General features: G+C 48.2%; 1 protein-coding gene, 1 long non-coding RNA gene and 1 other non-coding gene across 4 annotated transcripts in view; 1 reads left to right on the forward strand and 2 right to left on the reverse strand.

Annotated features, from left to right (window-relative positions):
- The window catches only part of SYNE3 (spectrin repeat containing nuclear envelope family member 3), a 127013-nt gene extending 125873 nt beyond the window's left edge, over positions 1-1140 (reverse strand). Inside the window, exon 1 of one of the 2 annotated variants that reach the window (XM_018066222.1) lies at positions 932-1140. The gene's annotated coding sequence lies outside the window, so the exon portion shown is untranslated. Of the gene's footprint in view, positions 1-603; positions 713-931 lie in introns of those variants that run through there. The other variant, XM_018066221.1, reaches the window with a different exon arrangement.
- TRNAC-GCA lies at positions 7063-7134 on the forward strand. Its single transcript has one exon. It is a non-coding gene; the product is annotated as a tRNA-Cys (tRNA).
- Positions 17802-20153, reverse strand: LOC106503380. Its single transcript, XR_001297050.2, has 2 exons — positions 19816-20153; positions 17802-18563 (listed from the first exon to the last, which is right to left on the reverse strand). It is a non-coding gene; the product is annotated as an uncharacterized LOC106503380 (long non-coding RNA).

Genomic DNA, 20199 nt, shown 5'->3' on the forward strand with positions numbered 1-20199 from the left:
CTCTCCCCGCCTTTAGAGATACTGGGATGAGGCTCAGAGAGGCGGAGAAGCTTGCCCAAGGCTGCACAGCTCCGGGGATTCTGAACTAAACCGGTCCTGCCTGCGAGTGCGACTTCACCTTCCCACCGTGGGTGCGGGGATCTCTCAGGCAGGCACTACGGAGCGAGCTCGCGGTGGCCGGGAGCGGGTATTCCTGCCGGCGTTCACCGCCCGGGTCGGGGACACGCGGCGCAGTGACAGGTCCGCTTGCCCCAAGCGGAGGCAGAATGAAGACTGGAGGCGGCGCCCGACCCTGCGGGGACGTGCTGCCCGGGGCTTACAGGCTGCTCCTTCGGGGAGGGTCGGGGAGCGAAAACGTTCGGGGATTTCGCAGGCGGCAGGGAACGGTTGGGTTTAAACTAAAAATACGCGCCCGCCCGCAGCTGTCACAGCAGGGCCCCCGCCCCCGCGCCCCGGCGCGCCTCTCCAGGTCCCCTTGACTTTCGGCGATCACGATTCCTGGCGTGCGGTTGGTGAGGGGGGTCACCAGGGCTGGGCCGGGGTGGGTGTTGAGGATCTGACCCTCCGGTCCCTGTTCTGGTCCCCCGGCCCCACGCCACTTACCCGGACGGGAGCTTGCAGGAGCGCGGCGCCGCGGGCAGTCCGGGCCGAGCCACCCTCCTCCTCCCTGCGTCCCGGGCGGCTCCGGAGCGTGGCGGGGCCGGGGCGGGGCCCGGACACGCCCCCGCCCCGCCCAGTCCCCTCCGGACCCGCCACGCGAGCCGCCCCCAGGGCCCTGCCGAGGCGGCTGGGCGGGCAAGAGGCGCGCGGCGATCCGCGCGCTCGGCGGAGGGCCCGGAGGCCCGGGCTCAGCTCGGCGGGAGCCTTCGCAGACCCCCTCCCCGGGGGTGCAGGGGAAGAGAGCGCTGTCATGGGGACTCCCGACTCTCACCCCTGGTCACGCGCCCAGGGCTGCCCTCTCCCGCTCGGGAGCCGCCCTGAGTCCTGGCCACCTTCCTGCCTCCGCCTGGGTCTCATCCTTAGAGACGGTGCGGAGCTGCCGAATTCCTCTGTGCGCCTAGCCTTAGGGAGGGGGTTGGGGGCCTGGTGGGTCTTGCCCTCTCTGAGCCGAGGTGGGGGCAAAGGCTGGGACACCCCCCTCCCGGAGGCGCGAAATCCAAGGAGGAAGTGACACCTATCAACCAGCGTGACGGTGGGGGCGCCCCATCCGGCCCCTCCCACTCCACCGTCCCGGGAGCCTCCAAGCCAGGGATGTTCCCGCCCCAGGCTCCGGTGGGAGGACCCCAGGATACCGAGGGGAGGCGATGGGGGCTGAGTCACCAGGAATGTGAATCCCGCCCGTGATCGACCTCCCACAGACCCCAGGTCCACTAATGTGCTCTCCTCGGCCTCCCCGTGCGCCCCGCCCCCCAGCGGACACTTCCTCCGACGCTCCTGCGAATCCCAGATCCAGGGTCTCCCAACTCCTTAACCTCTAAATCTCATCTGCCTTTGCCTTTGTGCTCCCAGCACTTGCAGGCCTTTGGACCGTCCTCCCCCCCAGCGCTGATCTTTGTCAGAGTAGTAATTAGAGGTTTGCGCGAGAGGTTCCGTTTCCTTTGAACGGAGATGAAAGCGACTCACGTGAAGGATACAACTTGCAGAACCCTTGTACCACGTGAACTCCAGTCTTCACAATTTAGGTGTGGCTGCTCCCATTCTGCAGATGAAGAGTTAGGTGGTGGTTCTTCAGTCCCTCAGTCGACTCCGGCTCTTTTCGAACCCATGGACTGCAGCAGGCCAGGCTCCCCTGTCCTTCGCTATCTCTGGGAGCTTGCTCAAACTCATGTCCACTGAGTTGGTGATGCCATCCAACCATCTCATCCTCTGTCGTCCCCTTCTCCTCCCGCCTTCAATGTTTCCCAGCATCAAGGTCTTTTCCAACAAGTCAGCTCTTCGAATCAGATGGCCACAGTATTGGAGCTTCAGCTTCAGCATCAGACCTTCCAATAAATATTCAGGGTTGATTTCCTTTAGGATTAGGGCTTCCCTGGTGGCTCAGAGTCTGCCTGCAGTGTGGGAGACCCCAGTTCGAGCCCTGGGTCAGGAAGATCCCCTGGAGAAGGAAATGGCAACCCACCCCAGTACTCTTGCTTGGAAAATCCCATGGATGGAGGAGCCTGGCGGGCTACAGTCCACAGGGTCGCAAAGAGTAGGACACAACTGAGCCACTTCACTCACTCTTCCTTTAGGATTGACAGGTTGGATCTCCTTGCTGTCCAAGGAACTCTCAAGAGTCTTCTCCAGCACCACAGTTCAAAGGCCTCAGTTCTTTGGCGCTCAGCCTTTTTTCTTGTCCAGCTCTCACATCCGTACATGACTACTGGGAAAACCATAGCTTTGACTACACGGACCTTTATACAGACCTTTGTAGTCAAAGTAATGTCTCTGCTTTTTAATATGCTGTCTAGGTTGGTCATAGCTTTTCTTCCAAGGAGTAAGCATCTTTTAATTTCACGGCTGCAGTCACCATCTGCAGTGATTTGGGGGCCCAAGAAAATAAAGTCTGTCACTGTTTCACTGTTTCCATTGTTTCCCCATCTATTTGCCATGAAGTGACTGTAACTGTCCCAAATCTAAGGCTTCCCTGAGGGTGTTTTCCTCTTTTGGTTCCTTAGTGAGGTTGATAGGCTCTCTATCAATGTTTGTTGAATAAATCAGTGTAGAAATCAGTGTCCTAAGATTAAATTGTAAAGCAAGACCTGTGTGTGTGTGTGTGTTTTCCAAATGGAGGGCAAGGCAAATTGTTTTCCAAATGCCAAAGCTCAAGAGTTAAGGCTGGGTTAACTAGCCTGAGTTAAATGCCTGAGTGTCAGCCACACCTCCTACTCAGAACCCATTTACTAAGTTGTAATTATTCACAGGGTCAGAGGAGATACACACAAAGGGCCTCTTTCATCCTTGCCCTTCGATTATTCTAGATGTCCAATTGTGTTTCCTATTATCACCCTGACTCCTGTGGGTTGCTACCACAGGCTTTGGGATTACAGCAGTCTAGCTGAGGGTACAGACGGCGTTCAACAATTATTACAATCCTGGGCATCTGGAAAATGTGCTTTGCTTTCCCAATGCTTCCACATGTATCTCCTTGTTAAATCTCTGCGAGGATCCTTGCCGTAAGTTACGAAAAGTTTAATGAGTTCTCTTCTGATGGAAAGAGTTCAGGTGATTTGCACCGGGAGGATGAAGACAGCTCTGACAACACTCCTGAAAGGTTGAGGCTGAGAGACGGTTTGGTTTGTTGCACTGGGGAGCCGAAAGCTCAGGCTCTGGTACCAAACTGCCCAAGTTTGCAACTTTCAGCTCATTACTCAACCTTGGTTTCCTTTTCTGTTAAGTGGGTCTAATAATAGCAAGCTCTCTTGAATGGTTTTGTGCTTGGTATTGTGAGCACCCAGCTCTCGTGAACTGTTCTGGGGGCCGTAGGTTCAGGATGGTTCCTGGCAGACAGCTATTCAGTCTTTTTGTTTGTTTGTTTGTTTGTATTCTGAGCCACAGGGCTTGTGGGATCTTAGTTCCTGAAAGGGGTTGAACCCAGGCCCTCAGCCATGGAAGTGCAGAATCTTCACCACTGGACTGCCAGGGAATTCCCTATTCAGTGTTTCATCAGACATTTCCTGAGCACTACTACATGTTAGCCCATAGGAATATGGAGAAGGATGAGTCAAGGACGGTCACCTGGAAGGAGGTCACAGGGCAGGGATTCTATGTCCAAGGGGCTGTCGCCTAAACAGGGTAGCGTGGTATAGAGACAGACTGTCCCTCTCACTACAGAGCATCAGCCAAAGCTGAGAGACCCAAATCCCAGGCCCAGTTCTGCTGCTTAACTGAGGGAACCTTAGCAAGTAACATTGTAGGACCTTATTTTCCCATCTGTTAAATGGGGATAGCAACAATATTTCATAGGCAAGAACATATGAGATTAAAATATTTTATAAACTGCAAAATACCATGCAGATGTTACTAGTTTTATTATTATTATTAGCTTTAGCTTTACAGGGCTTAGTGCTTTTCAGGATAGTTTACTGTTGCTTTCTTTAAGCCTGACAAAAATGAGACCCTCCTTTTTGTTCATTCTCTGGCAAACTTAGGCCACTTCAAACAGTGCCTATGGAAGGGGAAAAAGTTGAGTAAGCAATATAGAAGAACGGGGGAGTTTGCAAGTAGGAAGGCTATAAAAACTTCAACTCATTTGTCTTTTCAGCATTACCCACTGCTACAGAAAAGAGTGAAGCTTATCTGGAAAGAAAATTCTGGCAAAGATGACGGGAGAGCCCCTGTGCCGTCTCTGGAGTGGAGTACAGGAAGCCCCACCCCAGGCCTGCCTTTCAGAAGTGGCCCAGAGAGGGAACCACAAGGAGGCCCTAAAATGATGCCTTTTGGAAATTCTGACTCATTTGGCGGCGGGGGTTATTTATGCCACGTTCAAAAGGTCTCCCGAGGAGTGAAATATTGACTGTTCTTCCGCCATGTCTCTCCCCTGTGGCCAGCGTCTCCACCACTGCGCACCCAGAAGCAGGGGCCAGTTTCAAAAGCCTGGAGAGGTTATTCAGGTTTGTTTCAAATTTGTCTCAGCTCGCTAACTGCGACAGCGATCCTGTACAAGTCTTATTTTGTGTGATTCTTAGTTGTTTGTGTGGCCAATCTCTACAGAAAGAGTACAACAAAAGCTGGAATGAGTCTTCCGGTGAATCCAAACCCTTGTGTGTGAGTGGGTAAACTGAGGCAAGAGGACAGGAAGGACGGACCCTACCTATACAGTCCCAAGCGTGGTAACTGGTGTTCTGGAGATTATGTTCCCTTTGGCCTGGAGAATTCCATGGACTGTATAGGCCATGGGGTCGCAAAGAGTCAACATGACTGAGCACCTTTCATCTTTCACTTTCACTTTGTCTCATGTCTAGGCTGGGGGATCCATCCCTTTCCATCCCCTCCTCCTTAGCGAGGACTCCCGTTAGTGCTGCTGGCTGAGCACAGATGGAAAGCTTGCACTGGGGTAGCCATTTCCGGGACGCCTCATCAGAGATCGGGCATGGAAAGCTGGTTCTCATCCCGGCTCTGCTGGCAGCTGCTTCTTTCTTTGTTTCCTCCTTTGCCACTCCTCCAAGTGTTAGTCTGTCTTTCCCCCCTCCAGTCCTCCCGTGTGCTGGTAGCGGGGTGAGCGGACCCCCAGCACAGTTTGTTCACCTCTCCAAGTAGTCTGCCTTCCCCACTGGCAGCTGTGCCGCCCCATAACTGAGTAAGCTCGGGAACCGAAGTAGTTCAGACTGTTCTTCCAGATGCACGAATTGGGGTGCTTTTATAAAAGTAAAGTACAACGTGTATTGGAAGCAAGGACTGGATTCTGGGATGACTGGGTTCTAGCTCTTGTAGATGTTGTTCAGTAGCTGTGTAACTTCGGGTCATTTCTGAGTCTCTGACTGTGAAATGGGAGAACTGGAAAAGATCATCTCTAAGTTACTCCTCCCAGTTTAGAAAATGATGTGAATCTTTTTATTTTTTAATTGATTCATTTATTTGGCGGTGTTGGGTCTTAGTGGCAGCATGAGGGATGTTTGGTTGCGGCACACAGATTCTCCAGTTGTGGCAAACGGACTCTGGAGCTTGGGGCTTAGCAGTTGCAGCGTGTGGACTTAGCTGCTCCCCAGCATGTGTGATCTTAGCTTCCCAACCAGGGGTCAAACCCACATCCCCTGTAGTGCAAAGTGGATTCTCAACCACTGGACCATCAGGGAAGTACCCAGATAATATTGATTGTACTGGATAATAGTACCATTCAGCATGGCTATTGAACACTACTATTATCTTACACTAAAGCATAAGTAATTACAGAAATAAACATGTTAAGCTAAAATTGACAAACTTTATTCTTAACAAAATAAAATCCTTCTGGAAGAGCCTGGCCATATTCCTCTCATCAGTGGGCAAGCCAATCTATTCTCTCTGCTTTTCGCTTAAGGAACACCTTACGTGGTTTTATTTTGTTTTACAATTACATGAGGTAATTGTGGATTATGCAGTTGTAACAGGTTATACAGAGAAAGTCCTCCGCACCTTTCCCTGAGTTTCCTGCAATGCCAACATCTTGCGAAAGTAGCTAATACAGTATCACAACTAGGGTATTGACACTGACATCAAGATGCAGACCATTTCCATGACGACAAGGATCTTTCCTGCTGCTCCTGCCTCCTGGCCCCATCCCCTCCTGCACCCCTGGCAACCACTGACCTGTTCTCATTTCTATAGTTCTGCCATTTCCAGGATATTATACAGATGGAATCATAAAGTGTGTAATCTTTGGGAACTGGCTATTTTCACTCAGCGTAATTCACTGGTGATTCATCCAGGTTGTTGCTGTATCAAAAATCCACATCTCTTTATTGCTGAGTCTTATTCCATAGTATAAATGGACCATAGCTCATCTAACCATTTACCTGTTGAAGGACATCAAGGTGGCCTCTAGTTTGGGGCTATGTTGAATAAAGCAGCTATGAACATTTAGTACAGCTTTTCATGTCAATGTAAGTCATCACACTTTTAACTGGTATGGTACCTGTACACAGTACCACACCACCAATTTCTATCCCATTTATTTATAGTGATGAACATACTCCAAAGATGTTGAAGTGTCTAGTGATTGCCCAGGACCAGGCTGTGAGTTGTGGAAATTCAACAAAAGCAAACTACATGGTTCCTAAGATTAGGAATTTGCAACCTATTTTGGCAGCAACAATAAAACTGAAACAAATAAGTAACATTGAAATAACAAGACAGCATCGCATAGATGCTCGATGGCAGGGTTCAGAACTGGCTCTTACAAGAATCCAGAAATGGGAGAGAAGAGTGAAGGCTCACGTGTTTGGGCCAGGGTGTTGTGGATAAGGTGAGATGTGAGTTACATCTTGAATGATGGAGAACAGTAACTATTTAGCATTTATTAAGGGATTGCTACGTGCCAAGCACTGCCCTAAACCTTTATACTTATATTAACTCATTTAGTCCTCATCAAGGTCAGTCAGGGCTTCCCTGGTGGCTCAGACGGTAAAGCGTCTGCCTGCAATGCAGGAGACCCAGGTTCGATTCCTGGGTTGGGAAGATCCCCTGGAGAAGGAAACGGCAACCCACTCCAGCACTCTTGCCTGGAAAATCCCATGGACAGAGGAGCCTGGTGGGCTACAGTCCATGGGGTCACAAAGAGTCAGACACAACTGAACGACTTCACTTCACTAAGGTCAGTCAGTTAGTCAGTCCAGTCGCTCAGTCGTGTCCAACTCTTTGCAACCCCATGAATCGGAGCACTCCAGGCCTCGCTGTCCATCACCAACTCCCGGAGTTCACTCAAACTCATGTCCATCGAGTTGGTGATGCCATCCAGCCATCTTATCCTCTGTCATCCCCTTCTCCTCCTGCCCCCAATCCTTCCCAGCATCAGAGTCTTTTACAATGAGTCAACTCTTCGCATGAGGTGGCCAAAGTATTGGAGTTTCAGCTTTAGCATGAGTCCTTCCAATGAACACCCAGGACTGATCTCCTTTAGGATGGACTGGTTGGATCTCCTTGCAGTCCAAGGGACTCTCAAGAGTCTTCTCCAACACCACAGTTCTAAAGCATCAATTCTTTGGTGCTCAGCTTTCTTCACAGTTCAACTCTCACATCCATACATGACCACTGGAAAAACCATAGCCTTGACTAGACAGACCTTTGTTGACAAAGTAATGTCTGTGCTTTTTAATATGCTGTCTAGGTTGGCCATAACTTTCCTTCCAAGTAGCAAGCTTCTTTTAATTTCATGGCTGCAATCACCATCTGCAGTGATTCTGGAGCCCAAGAAATAAAGTCTGACACTGTTTCCACTGTCTCCCCATCTATTTGCCAAGAAGTGATGGGACCAGATGCCATGATCTTAGTCCCTGAATGTTGAGCGTTAAGCCAACTTTTTCACTCTCCACTTTCACTTTCATCAAGAGGCTCTTTAGTTCTTCCTCACTTTCTGTCGTAAGGGTGGTGTCATCTGCATATCTGAGGCAATCTTGATTTCAGCTTGTGCTTCTTCCAGCCCAGCGTTTCTCATGATGTACTCTGCATATAAGTTAAATAAGCAGGGTGATAATATACAGCCTTGACACACTCCTTTTCCTGTTCGGAACCAGTCTGTAGCTATTATTACCTAATTTTACAAATGAGGAAACATATCTATCATGAGGCTGCCCTGAGCTACAACCCAGGTACTGTTATGAATAACCACTCTTATGGTTCAGCTCACAATTCTTATGGATAACCACTGCCCCTACTGTCTGCCTGGTAGCAATAGTGGAGGGCCATTTTCTGGTCATGATTGAATTCCAATCTGTTTCTTAGGTTATATTTTTACACAGAGCCACACTGAACCCCAAATGTTACAGCTCTGGCTCCATTAATGTGATGAGTTCCTTATGGGCCCACGTTATTGATGAGAAATTACTTTGTAAAGAATAGCAGCAGCCTCAGTAACAGAAGAGAAAGCCTGTGCACAGTGCACGTGCTACAAGAGGGAGAGAACCAGCCTTGAGGTCTGCTGTGTGTGTGTGTGTGTGTGTGTGTGTGTGTGTCTATCAGTGTGTGCAAACAGCAGGGCTGAACCCTCCAGTCACATTGCTTACCTGCAGTGAGAAAAACGTCAGAGCTTCAGCTTCGTACGTTCGGGGAAACTCGCAGGGCCGGCTGAGATCATTTCTGATAATTACTGTGGTTTTGTGTTCTCCGAACCGCTCTGTACCAGGAAAGTCGCAGCCACGCTCAGCGATTTCCTTGGTTGCTGAATAGGTGGGATGTGCGATTACTCTTCGTAAACAGACTTGACTGCTGCTCAGCCTTCCAGCTTCACTGTTTTGGCCTAAACAATGGCAGCACAACACTAGGAACCTGGTTCCTTTGTTCAGTTTTGTTTTGAAACCTAAATGCAACCTTTAGAATGTCAGTGTTGCCAACCCAGGGGTGGTCGGGGGAGGGAGGGAGAAGGAGACGTGGGGAGGGGAGCCGTGGCAGAGGGGCGAGCTCACGGAGGGAAACCTCCTGACGTGGTACCTCTGGGGCTCAGCATCCCTTGGCTGGCTGGTCCAGGGTGAGCCATCTCCCCTCCTTTGTCTCCACATCCAGCAAATGGGGCTGCTTCCTGTCCCGACTTCCCTGTAGGAGCTGTCCTCAGGACTGCAGAGAATAAGGGCCATGGGAATGTATTGCGAACGTGAGGTTCTGTGCAAGGGTGTGCTATCATGGGAAATGGAATCCTCCCATGACTAGCCTTGCCAATCAGAGTTCACGACTGAGACCGACTCAGGGAGAGGCTGTGGGTAAGGAAGAATCTCCAGTAAGGAGGCAGAGAGAACTTTTCTTGTTTTTGCCCCCTGGAGACAGGGTTTTGAATTCTGCTGCAGTGTTCCCTGCTTGCTTTGGGCAGACTTGGCTGTCCTGAACATGTGATAATATTAGAGGTGCAGTGTAATAGGCAGCATGCCCAGGAAGCGGGGCTGTGGCGGTGGGGGGCGGGGGGACCTGCACCTGACTCAGGGCAGCCAGGCATTTGTGCCCTCTCCCATCAGACCATGCAAGCGGGCTGGGTTCTACTGGTCGAAGCCCACATCTGGGGCACAGCTGGCCCCTCTCCTGGACTGACAGAGGCTTGGGTCAAAGGTCCACACGCCTGTAAGAAACCTGTTGCTCTTGATGATAATTCTTGATGTTTTCCCAGCCGCGAAGGTCATTTTACCACAGAAGCCTCTTTCCATCAGATGTTAGAATCCTGCTCTGAGCTGGCCCCAGATACACGCCGAATGAACGCTTTTCAAACCAACCACCTCAAGTCCTTGCTGTGCATGAGGCCCAGCACCCGGCCTGCAATCTTAAAAGAACTTTAATACTCAATTTCTTTAACGCTGTCGAGATAGTCCACAGAGAAAAACAGCAAGGGTCACCAAATGCACCTCCTGGCTCTATAAAAGCCAGACTCGGGGGACAGAAGCAGCCCCCGTAAACGGGCAGGAGAGAGAGCAACACACACCCGGCGTCCTTGGGTATTTACAAGTCCGGCTGGTGCAGCGCCTGTGGCATTAGTTCACCGGCTTCAGCAATCAAGGCTGTTTCATCATCCAAGCTGAAATATTTGTGTCACTGGTGAATCTGGGCAAAGGCCGGACCCTGTCTGCTCAGTTTAGTCTCTAAGACAGCCTGACACACAGGTGCACAGACACAACTAGCAGCCAGCAGACTCTAGAAATCCACTGGCCCAGCTCCGTCATGTTCCAGAGACTCAGAGGTTAGGGAGCTGCCCAAGGTCAGGGAATACAAGCCCTCCCTACCCCCGCCCCCCAATGGCTCAGCCCGCAGCCACGCTTACCTCCATTGCCAAACCCAGGGGACGTCTGGGTTCTTACCTGGCCTCTCTTGTCGCTTCTGACCCCCCTGATGGGGCCTCTCTCCTGGAAGGAAGCTTGTTTCGCCTCTGGCCTCTTCTAGTCTTCAGGCCTATCCTTCCCTAACAGCGTACATCTCCCAGCTTGCGTCGCTGGTTTTTCCCTTTTTTCTTGCTCTCTCTGCCCAAATCTTTTTCTTTTTAATAACTTACTTTGGCTGCGCTGAGTCCTAGTTGCAGCACTCAGGATCCTGATCTTTGTTGTGGCATGCGAGACTTTTTAGTTGCGGGGTGTGAACTCTCAGCTGCAGCGTGTAAGATCTAGTTCCCCAGGGATCGAACCCGGACCCCCTGCATCAGGAGCACGGAGTCTCATAGCCACTGCACCACCAGGGAAGTCCCCAAATCTCTTTGATTATCAGGTCCAGACCTTCCGGGGCAATCATCTGAGTACTCTCCCCCGATATTCCTGATATAACCTAACGACTTAGATAGATGCCCCTCAGATTCCTCAGACTCGGAATGTCTGCAAGCAATTGGTGTCTCACTCCTCCAAGCCTTCCTGTGTTCCTCGTATTCCCTAGCCAGGAGGAGTTCCAGGGCTAAGGTAGAACTTGGGGGTAAGCCTGAGTCCTGCCTCTTCTTCCCAGCCCCCTCCCCACAACCAGCCAGTTACCAGATGACATCAAGCCAGCCTTCAAAGTGTGGAATGTGGTTTGCACGGGTGACCTTTACTCACGGTGCACAAGCAGAGCCCAGGAACCGCTCCATCTTCCAGTGGTCTCCTGACCAGTCTCCCTCAGTCAGTCTGGGCCACCTCCAGTTCATCAACATTCCTACCCAGCTCGTTTCTCGAGAACTCTGCAGCAGACACCCTTGCTATGACCTTCTCTCATCCCAAGGACAAAATCCTAAGCCCCAGCGACATTCAATTCACGTCTACTAGAGAAGCACCCTGGCACCCACCTGGGCCTTTCCCTTGCTGGTTTCCTCGCCCTGGAATGTCCTTCTCTTTTAAATAGCAGCCCTCTACCCTTTGTCAACACTCAGTTCAAACACCATCCCCTCTGCTAACTTTTCCTGAGGCCCTGCTGTGCTGGGCCAGGCAGCCCCACCCCCTGCTGGTACTTAGTGACATTCTTGCAGTAGGGCTGAGGTCCTGGGGAGTGGGCGTGTCCTACTCTACTCTGCGGCCTGCTTAGCACAAGCTCTATGGCTGAATGGTTCTCTCCCTCCTACGGCATCTGTGGTCAGTACTGCCTCATGCAATCTGGGGATCTGAGACACTGTCCTACGTTGTTTACAACGTCACATGTTCTCCATTCAAGAAGTATGTATTGTGCACACAGAAGGACCAGGGTGGGAAAGAGTTCCACTGGACTAGAAGCTGAAGGTCTGTTGGGGTCGGAGGGGCATAAAATTAAACTGTGATACATACAAAACCCCTGAAGGGTTTTGGTCTCCAAAAGTAGAGAATTAGGGCTAGGTGGTAGAACAGCAAAGTGGTTCTGTCCTTTGATGCCTCTAATGGTGTATCCAGCATTTGTGGAACTGCTCTATGGATGGCTGGCTAGCTGAGTTCTTAAGCCCAGCATGTGATTTGCAGTTTAGAAAAATCCAACTTTATGCCAGTATAATTCAATACCTCACCACCAAATTAAACATATTAAGTAATTTTAAGGTGCTCATCCTGGACTAATATGAGATATATAACAGGAATAGAATAACACTGTTTTTTTGGCATTAATGAGGGAAGAAAGTATGCCTCTGAAATTTATTTTTTAACACAACCTACTTTGACCATGTCTTCCTTGGTGGCTCAAATGGTAAAGCATCTGCCTACAATGCAGGAGACCCGAGTTCAATCCCTGGGTCAGGAATATCTCCTGGAGGAGGAAATGGCAGCCCACTCCAGTATTCTTGCCTGGAAAATCCCATGGATGGAGGAGCCTGGTAGGCTACAGTCCATGGGGTTGCAAAGATTAGAACACGACTCAGCAACTTCACTTAGACCATGAGTCTGTATACTTTTTGTTGGCAATCTAACATACACTACGTTCCCTTGACTTCTTAACCAAAGCACACGGAATACCGTTTTCTTGTCTGGGTGACTTGGAATTACTACACAGGGGCTCTAACGCTCAAGGAATTCTGACACGCAAGAACCATGAACCTCCGCTTGCACCCAGTGCTCCCAGAATGCAGCTCTCCAAAAAAGAGAAAAATCCCCAAATATCTGCTTCTCAGTTTTTAAAATCTCCTGTTAGTCATGGGTTCTTCCTGCGTTTCGTGTTAACCTTTTAAATTTACTTCTAATCTGTTGTGGCTGTAATATTAGAAAACTAAGCAAGTATACTGTTCCCTAAAATAAGCACAAGTCTTGGAAAGGAACCAACAGCCTCTTCCCAGAATCTGGCAGCTCCCATACTCCTGTGCCCTGACAAGGGACAGCACTTACTGGCTTTTGCTGCCCTGCTTCCTAAGGGAGATAGACTAGTGCCCCCTACCTGCCTTGCGGGGTAAGGCCGAGACGCGCATTATGAAAAGCTCCAAGTTTCTCAAAGAATAGAATGATTTTGAAAGTTGTGCAGTATGGGTGAAGCCCCCGAGCCGCAGCTGCGCAGTAGGAAGAGATGAACAGGGCAACAGCTCACCCACTGGCCTGACATACAGGCTTAGAGCTACACCGAGTGCAGATCTGGATGTCTGGAGAGGGCAGAAGGCTTGGAAATATGTCACCTCCTCCTCAGGGCTTAATTTTTTTTAACAGTTTTTATTTACTGAATTTTTGGCTCTGCTGGGTCTTTGGTGTCTCTAGTGCTTTTCTCTAGTTGTGGAGGTGGGGGGGGCTACTCTCCAGCTGGGGTGCTTGGGCTTCTCTTTGCGGTGGCTTCTCTTGTGGGGCACGGGCTCTAGGGCGCCCAGGCTTCAGCAGTTGGTGGTGCACGGCGTTAGCTGCTCTGAGCCTTGTGGGATCTTCCCGGATGAGGGATGGTACCCCTGTCTCCTGCATCGGCAGGCAGGTTCTTTATCACTGAGCCACCAGGGAAGCCCTCCTCAAAGTTTTAACACAAAATTCTCTTGGTGATCCAATGAAGGGCAGCCTATGCAAAATGCTCCCCCTTCTTTATTATATTATTTTTCTACAAAGTGTAATTGGTTAATAATATAGTCTTTTTATTAAAGCTCCAAAACTCTGGCTCACAGAAATTTGATATCAAATTAATTCTATCTCAGTAGGTTACACTCTCAAAAACTGTCAAGTTTAGAATTAGCAAGTGGCTAATTTTTCGGGCCGGAAGAGGAGAAAAAAATATTATTTAAAATCATTATTTTTCCTGCAAAAGGAAAATAAACAGTTAATGTCATCCCACTTCCAACCTACTCCCCTACTCTGAGAAACAAGGGTCCTTTGCTAGCTACTCTGGTGAAGGAGGCTAGAGCTATGGATTCCCAGGAGAGCAAGATTTAATTCTGAAGCATGTAATTATCAAGGCCTAAAGGCTGAAGTATGAAGTGAAATTCTGACTCAACATAAAGAGTGCTTATGGCCTTGGTAATATGTCTTAGTCATCATTCAAAGGAAAACAATAAAATTTTCTCAGTGTTCGTCTGGCTGCGAGCTCAGAGATTATCAGAGGGAGACACAGACTCCTGCCGACAGATAAACCGTCCTAACACGTGACATACAACAGCCCTGGCTCCTTGCTGTTGAAATTCTGTGGTCTAGGCACCTTCTCAGAAGTCTCTGGAACGTAGTAACAGTTTGAGTTATGGAATCTGTCTGTTGGTAAAGAAAGAAACATAACACAAAACGTTAAAATGTTTCACTAAACAGCTAAGCAGAATTCAATTCTTCTATCACCTTTACTCAAGGCTTAGCACACTTTATGATTAACTTTTAATTTTTAATATGACCTTATGCTGCTGCTGCTGCTGCTGCTGCTGCTAAGTCACTTCAGTCATGTCCGACTCTGTGCGACCCCAGAGACAGTATCATTTGGGTTCTTTCCCTCAAAATGAAATAAGGTTCTCAATAGAAAAAAGCCCAGCAGATGTCTGACTTTAAAGGCCTATGTGTAGCCAGGGAGTTCGGTCCTCACTGAGAAGAGCATAGGGATAAAAGGGAACAACTTTCAGAAGTGAAAAACTATGGGTTATTTTTTTAATTGGAGTTTTGCACTGAAATTGTTGTCATTTTAGTTTCAAAAAGCATCAAAATCACATTTGTGTCCAATACATACTCATATCCTGGAGATAATTCAGGAATATTTAATTTTCTGTCAGACTTACTGAATTTGTTACAATTCTGAATTAAATTTTTTTTTAATGCTTGTGAAGGTAAAACAAAACAAACTTACGGACCCGAAGTGCTAAAGTTTGTCAAAAAGATGTTACTAACAAAGAGTGAAAAGAGAATTTAGGAGCCCAAATGCCCGAGAACAATTATCCTAGGTCTAAGGCAAGTTTCAAATGAATTCCTGTATACAAAACCTGTTTGTCGTGCTACACCCACACAACAGTATTTGGGGGGTAAATGTCTAATGGCAGAGGAATAGAATGCAAAGAAATTCATTAAAACTCTCCAGTCCTTATATAAAGACACGACCCTTGTGGCAGAAAGTGAAGAACTAAAAAGCCTCTTGATGAAAGTGAGAGTGAAAATTTTGGCTTAAAGCTCAAACATTCAGTTTTAAGCCAGCTCTTTTACTGTTTCATGTTATTATGATTAGATAAATGCTACTGACATTGTAGGGCCATGTAGCAGGCCGCGTTTTCCCCTTGCACAATAGGTGTGTTTTCTTTGGGGCTAATAACGATCTTGTTGGAGGCCTGGAGTGCTGCAGTCCATGGGATCACAAAGAGTTGGACCCGACTGGGCAACTGAACAAAACAACAATAACATGAAATACTGATCTAACCAGTTATGAGACAACTGAATGAGAAAGTAATGGGAAGAGATATGCATCTGTGGAGGAAGTTAAATCCTCATCTTTCTTAGTGGGAGGGCAACCAACACCTGAACATTAAAAGTTAAGAAAGTAGCTAAGCACACAAGTTCTTTATACAGGGATAAGCACCAAGGAAATTGACTAAGAGATGAAAGTTATCACCTAATGAAAAAGCTTATAAAACCTACTTAGTTCTTCAATCTATATGCATATCTAGATTTGATTAAAATAAAAAATGAGCCAAAAATGAAACAACAAAATCTCAACATTCAGAAAACTAAGATCATGGCATCTGGTCCCATCACTTCTTGGCAAATAGATGAGGAGACAGTGGAAACAGTGGCAGACTTTATTTTTGGGGTCTCCCAAATCACTGCAGATGGTGACTGCAGCCTTGAAATTAAAAGATGCTTACTACTTGGAAGGAAAGTTATGGCCAACCTAGACAGCATATTAAAAAGCACAGACATTACTTTGCCAACAAAGTTCCGTCTAGTCAAGGCTATGGTTTTTCCAGTGGTCATGTATGGATGTGAGTTGGACTATAAAGAAGGCTGAGCGCCAAAGAATTGATGCTTTTGAACTGTGGTGTTGAAGAAGACTCCTGAGAGTCCCTTGGACTGCAAGGAGATCCAACCAGTCCACCCTAAAGGAGATCAGTCCTGAGTGTTCATTGAAAGGACTGATGTTGAAACTGCAACTCCAATACTTTGGCCACCTGATGCGAAGAGCTGACTTACTGGAGAAGACCCTGATGCTGGGAAAGATTGAAGGCGGGAGAAGGGGACAACAGAGGATGAGATGGTTGGATGGCATCACTGACTCAATGGACCTGAGTTTGGGTAAACTCCAGGAGTTGGTGATGGACAGGGAGGCCTGGCATGCAGCAGTCCATGGGGTTGCAAAGAGTTGGACACAACTGCGCAACTGAACTGAACTTTGCCAATGTCACAAATATATTTTTCACAAATCAAGGAAGGGGGAAGATGTGAGGGGCAGGAAATTCCAGGGGCAATCCCAATAAGCTCGTATGAGATGCTCAGGACTGGAAGCCAGACCCCACACATCCCCAAATCCCAGAACAGAATCAGGTTCTGCTGTGACACCTAGGCTTTCATAAAAGTTTCTTCAAGGATTCATTTTCACTTGAATCTCCATTTCCTTTAGACTGAACTAACTCAATTTACAGCATTTTCCTTCATTTTACCCAGATGGAGAGCATTACCTCTGCGGCAGAGAAGGGAATGCCTGAACAAAGCCTCCTTTCCTGCCTCTAAGCTGAGCCCACATGATGTGAGAAACTGCGATTAGCAAAACCGAGGCCACTCCCATGGCCAGAGAAGTATTTATAAACTCAGCTGTCTTGTCAGATAGAGGTAGTAAAGGTTGCAAACGCGTTTCTATCTTTGCCTTACTAGTGAGCAAAACTCCTCTCGGGAGGCTGGGCACTGCCACACATTATTTTGAGGGAATCAAGTTAATTCCAGGATTGCAGTGATGCTCTAAAACGACTCAAGAGCTAAGGTCATCACGGAGAAAGGTCTCGGGTTCTGGCTCAGGTCTACAGAAACCTGGGTCTCGAATGCTATTCTAGCTCAGGAATGTCTGGGGGCTCCAGCCATCCTGCAACACAAGCAGCCACTTTTCTCTTAAAATGACACTTACAGAATGCTCCAGCCAGCTCGGACCTACTGGAAGTTTCTGGGTCATGTGTCCTATACAAAATAACCACACCCTGTCAGAAGGCAGCATGAACCTCAGGACTGAAGTTAGAGTATGAAAACACTGACCCGCCGAGTGTTCAAATAAAGTTCCACCTTTAGGCTGGGTAATCCTTTTTGTTTAGGGCTGATATATAGGAAGAAACGATGTCAAATTTGTAACTATGGGTTCAATCAGCATTTGCTTTCGGAGTGGGTAGAAAGGAGAAATTTTACTAAATATAGTAAAACCTTATCTATAAATAACCACGGGAAAGAAAACCACTTTTAGGATGCCTGAGTCAGCATGTTTACATAGTAGACTAGTTTGGGGTCAAATTACATTTTGTGACCCAAATCCCAGGATTCTCCTAAGTTTCTCGTACTTCCCACCCCCACTTCCCTGTTAATGTCCCCAAGGGAGAGATCACAAAGTGATAAAGAGGGTGACATCCCGTTCAGAACGCCCAAATGCACTTGCATACAAACGCAGATTCCTTACAACTGTTTAAGAAGTGTATTTTTGTCATAGGTTCACTATAGAGTCTCTAGTGAGCAAGTTGATAATTCAGATGCCAAGTTATATACAAGAGGCTGGTGCTTTGGAGGAAATATTTTGAACACTATTTTCTTTGATTCTTTAAATCACTGATGTTTGGTGCCAACACCTGATGAGTGGTTTTAAGTCAAAGACAGAAAGGAATATATTCAACACATACAACATTTTATACTTCAGGTTACTTTATTAAAAACTTACATTTAGGTGTATTGCTTCAATTTCTTTGGTCTAGATACATGATCTCTTTCCCTTCATCATCTTATCAAAGCCATCCCACTTAGCTCTTTGAAAGAACCCCCGCTTGCTTTTCCATGTCCTTGCATTTCCGACAGTCTCACCGTATTGACTGTAACTAGCAACTCTATCGTAAGTTTGCAAAACATAGGGTTCATATTCTTCCTGCTCAACGATTATTCTTAATGACAGCTATATTCTCAACTTAGTAAAATGTCTGTCAATTGTACAGGCAAAGCCAATATTACAGACCAGGCAAACAACAGGCTACTCCCCACCACCCAGTTTCACATTTTGGACCCTCACATAATCGGTTTGCAAATTCTTCTCCCTATTCCAGTGAACACAAGCAGAGAATCAGGCAGCTTATAGGAGGCAATGAACAATTTACATTTTCTGGAACAAACTGTCAATATTTACTGAAAAAATAAAATAAAATAAACTTACTATAAGCACTGGGTTAGCCAAAAAGTTCATGTCGGTTTTCTCAGCTTACAGGAAAACCAAATGAACTTTCTGGCCAACCCAATATGAGTATATGTTAGGTGACCTTGAAAATGATACAGTTCCTAAAGTTATGAGCCACAGATGCTGGACTTCTGGAACAACAGTTAAACTTCCGCATCACATCACTTTCCGTATTATTTCTGTTCATGATGTCTGTTCCTCTGATTTACCTGGAATCAATGACTCTGGGGGAGAAAAAAAGGATTCTTTAAGAAGCTCATCAATCGTGGGTCCCACATTAGTAAAGTACTAAACATCAATAACATCAGAGGGGGGTTAAATAAATATGTCACTGGGGAGCATTTCTGAGGAAAGTCTTGAGTTTAATTTTCAGCTTATGGGGCTCAAGTTTCATGCTGAATGATTATTTAGAAGATACTCTTGCTGAAAGCACATATTTTAATTTTCAGATTTTTAACCTTGAATGCAGAACGAGGTCACCTCCAGCCACAACTTTTAAAATACTTAGGGTTTTAAAAAAAAAAAAAAAAGGAAAGGTAATTTGTAGCAGTACTGAAGTGTCCAACAGAAACCACTTCATCTGTTAAACAATATCTGACTGCCAAAGTTTCTCTTCCTGTCGGTTGATAGACAATGGCATGGCACAGCCATCATCGCCGTGGCAACAGCACTGGGAACTATCAGAGGAAAATTGCACATGGCACTGCCGGCCCTCGAGCAGTCCTGCCTCAGCTTCCTCTGAAGAATGCTTTCTCTGCAAGTCTGGGGTGCTCCAGGGTACCATCAACCCAGTGCGACGCCGAGACTACAGATCACATGGCGATTTCACAGAGCCCCGCTCTTCGGGGGTCACTCTTGTCAGCAACGCAAGCACCCGTTTTACGTACTGAAGATGCAGCGGTGAATGAAGTCAAGGGTCTGGGAGGGAAGGCAACAACAACCTAATGATGCACGACAAGGTGTGACATGCACAATGAAGAATGGAGAAAGCGGTGGGCCTCGGGAGGCTTCCTTTCCCTCCCCTGTACCCCCACATTGCTTTGTGCCCGCCTCTCATCTGTCAACCTTTGGGCACAGGTCTCACTGGACGTCTCTCCCCGGCGCCGTGCCTTGTACGCAGCAGCTGCTCGGAAAACGTTCCTCGAACGAACCAATTCCTTTCTTAAGTTTCTCACTCAACACACCTTTCCTGCGGCCCAGGCCCAGGGGCTTAAGTAGGCTGAAAAGTCAGCGAAGCCCCGACCACACAGACAAGAGCGCCTCGTGAACTTTAAAAGTCAAAAGCTATTTTAGTGAAATAATCGAGGTGCAGAGGCGAGAAAGGGTCTGGGTCTCCCACGTGGGCAGCGGGACAGCCGGAGGGCCGGGACTCAAGCCCCGCGCGCCCCGACCTCGTAACCCCGGCCCGGCCCGGCCCCCAGAGGCCCGCGCGGTCCCTGCTCCCGCCGCGGCCTCACGGAAGCTTCGGCAGCTCACCTAAGCGGACAATGCAGGACCGAGGCCTACTCCAGCCCCTCCAACAACGCGAGCTCACGACCCAGGTACCGGCCAACCGCGCTGCCGTGGCAACGCCGCTGCCGCCGTCTGCACCGGAACCGGAACCCTCGTCTGGACGTGACCCCTTCCCGGCGTTCCGCGGAGCTGCGAAAACCCCGCCCAGCGCCTGACCCAGTCCTCCCACAGTATCCCAGCAGGCCCGTCTACCCTTCGGAGGGAAGTCGTCTTTTTGGTTTCGCCTCTGCTTACCACGGAACGTCGTGACACTGATGGACATCCACTTTCTCCAATCAGCTGACGAAGCGGTTGCCGACGGCCAATGGTAAGGGGGGTGGGTAGTGGCTCAGACGTAAAGACCTCCTT

The sequence above is a fragment of the Capra hircus genome, chromosome 21 (assembly GCF_001704415.2).
Source record: "Capra hircus breed San Clemente chromosome 21, ASM170441v1, whole genome shotgun sequence".
Classification (NCBI taxonomy): domain Eukaryota; kingdom Metazoa; phylum Chordata; class Mammalia; order Artiodactyla; family Bovidae; genus Capra; species Capra hircus.